Source organism: Pinus tabuliformis, chromosome 9 (assembly GCF_031772625.1).
Source record: "Pinus tabuliformis cultivar Carrire ecotype Pingquan chromosome 9, CPIR1, whole genome shotgun sequence".
Lineage (NCBI taxonomy): Eukaryota > Viridiplantae > Streptophyta > Pinopsida > Pinales > Pinaceae > Pinus > Pinus tabuliformis.
The window spans coordinates 1,046,113,240-1,046,116,510 of record NC_142307.1 but is presented as its reverse complement, the minus strand read 5'-3'; positions in this window follow the sequence as shown (position 1 = coordinate 1,046,116,510).

Below are 3,271 nucleotides of genomic sequence, written 5' to 3'. Positions count from 1 at the left end.
AGGCTGAACGTGTGCCTTTAGGATTGCTTCCTTGTGTCGTGTCGCGTCCACCTATTCTTTCAACGCTTTGTCCTATTGCATCCGAGCGAGCCTTTGAGTGAGGGCCATGGTCTATGTAGTTCCTTTGATGTTTTCATACTGCTATTGGAGTTCTTGCACCTCTATCTCTAAGCATTGGATGTTGGGGTTTTCCTGCATATTTGTGACGACCTCAAATGATTCTTCCATCATGTTGGTGCAGTCTCACATTGCACTATCGATTTTGTCCAGTCCTACTGTGATAATGCTAGCATGCTATTCTCTGACTTTCGGAGGGGTGGATGACTGTGCCTTTAACCACAACTCGGTGATCTGAAGCTTCGGCTCTAGCTGAACCTTTTTCATTTCCTCCCATGCCTCACGCACCCTTGCTGCTAACCTGTGGACGTGCATCTTTGGAGGAGTGTCTACTGGGATTGCTAGCTTTGGGATGCTTTGATGTGCTTCATCTATGACCTATACCAGTTATCGATTTTGTGATATAACTTCCTCTCACTACAAACTTAACTATTCCATATTGATTTTCTACTTGCTGGTGACTTGCAATGCATGGCTCTCCCTAGCTCGTAGCTCTATAGTTATCCCATCCTACAAAACATATAAGGTCTCTCGCAGGAGTGCAGTGAGGTTGATGTTGAGACTGTAGAAATTTTGAATAATATGACACATATTCAACAGAGATTATCCTGATCATACAATTTAAGCGGAACATGTATAATACATAATCTCCTCTACGTTGATCATCAAATTACAGAAGCAGAAACATCCACAGGCACACATAGAAGCATCAATCAAACTCATAAACACAGTATGTATCCCGGGGAAAGCATCTCGCTAAAAACCCCACACTATCTGTATATTATATTGATTGAATCATGTAACAATACAAAGCATAATACTTCTCACAAGTATCTCCACCTGTTACACACAATACAGCTCAGATTTGATCTCCAAATCTCTCCCGCTGCTTGCCTGCCTCCACTGCTCAAACCTGCTCGAGAACTGATGAGAATAGCTTCCCAAACTCGATTTTACACTGCAAAATAGTCACCCACACTATGTTGGACGTGAGCAACAGCTATAATATCATGAAGATACGTGAGCAAACTCATTGGCATACTCAATCCTTTGATTGTGCAAATCATCATGCACAGCTATAGTCACAACTGATAGCAATCTGATCCTCTACCACCTGTCCCTGTTGAACTGAACATGCACTGACATGCAACTGAGTTAACTGATGTATTCTATAGTTGCATTATGAGTTAATAACTTGTGAATTAATTAATAACTAATTCACCCAACTCATCTTTAGTCTATTGATCAGTTAGACTAAATACAACCAGTTTAACAAAGCTAAACTGAACACAACTCCATCAACTGTACCTCCAGTCCACTAAACTCAACTCACTTGAGTTCTAACTGAAGTCATGAATGCAACAACTCAACTGACTCATAAGAAAAACGAATTTCCTTCTGACAGCTGCATGTGCCACTTCCGTAGCTCAAACTGAAGTGCTCCAAGAGAATAAGATTAAGTTTATAGTCCAAATATTATTGTGAGATAATAATATTTGACTTTTCTATTTTTGACTTTGATCACTCACACTGTGATCACTCACACTATAATCACTCACACTGTGATCACTCACACTTTCATCAAAAATAGAAGTCCATCTATTTTTTCCCAACTTGATCAATCATCCATAGACATGATCCATATGTCTAAAAATAGACATAGTCTAAAAATAGACTTGCGCCAAAAATAGCCTGCGGGCCCACTTAGTGAAGGCGACTCTTTTCACTAAGCTCCATCATCTTGTTGCACTCTCAACAAGCATTTCTTGTTGCACACTTTTCAACACTCCCTCTCAACAAGAAAGGCTTCCTCTCAAACCCGATCCTGTAACTCTGGAATGTTCTCCATGCAACACATCTGGTCGGTCCACTTGCTCTGTCATCAAAGTCTCTGACTGCTATTGCCTCTGTCAACTGAAACTCTGCATCTCTGTGCTCTTCAGTATCTGACTGCTCTAGCCTCTGTCACTTTGATCTCTGACTGCATCCGTGTTGCTGCTGGTTCTATCTCCCAGCATTGCATCCGCACTGCACCTCCCAACTGACCTCCCTGTTGGGATAGAAACACCCTCTGATGCTGAAGCTCTACCTGCTGCTGACAAGTGCTCCCTCTCTGACATCTACGCTACTGCAACATCTCCATGCATCTCGCACCATTGCACACCTCTCTGTGCCACCTAGCACTGTGCAAAACACTTGTGCCTCTCGCATTGCTACAGCCTGCTAGCTATGCGCTGTCCTGGGATTCCCTGCACTGTCGCTCTCTCTGCCGCTCCATCTGCATCTGTCTCTACCCAATCAGTCAGTTCCTGCTACTACGCATCGGGGCTCCCGTAGCAAGGTCTCATCTAAGAGGTTGGGTACCTCAAGGATCTTGCCCCTCCTCCTTGGGACAATCAATCCACATCACCCCACCTCCTACCTGGAGGTATGGCTGCATGCGATCCCTCAGCCCACCTGGCTTGAAGTTTCCCCCTACTGGAGGTCTCTGGATGAGTAGATGTCTCTACTCGATCTCCTCTCAGCTTCCCCTGTTGTGGCTCCTCCACAATCTCCTGAAGCTACTGCACCAATCGTGGCTCCTCCACAATCGTCTGAGACTTCTTCTGGCTCTACATGTTGAGAGGTAATATACGCTCCCTCTCAACCACCAAGTCTCCATCAGTTGCCTCGCTGCTCAAGGCTTTGCATGCATCTTGAACCTCAAGAGCATACAGGTTCCTGACCTGTGAACCAATCTCATGACAACAAAAGCATCGCACTTTCGATTTGTCAACCTTCTTCCCACCACTGGAAGAACAAGATTCGGAAAGAGAAACCTTCCCCTTCCCCTTCTTCGCCTTACTCGCTAAGGCACAGTTATCCTCATCCTGCATGGATGAAGAACCGTCTCTGGTGCAACGTCTAATCTCCTCCTGCATCAAATCCGACCATAGTCGTTCCCAATTTGGCAGTTTCTCCCTTCCATTCACCGAGTCTTGGTAGCTATGCCAACTCTTAGGAAGGTCAAGGAGTGCTAGACTCACCATCCTCATCCGACAGTCACCCGCACACTTCCCAGTTCATCCCGGCATTGGGTGAACTTCGTGAGATACTGGGGCATACTATCTCCATTCTCATACTGAATGTTTCTGAGTTTTGCTCTTGCTTTGGA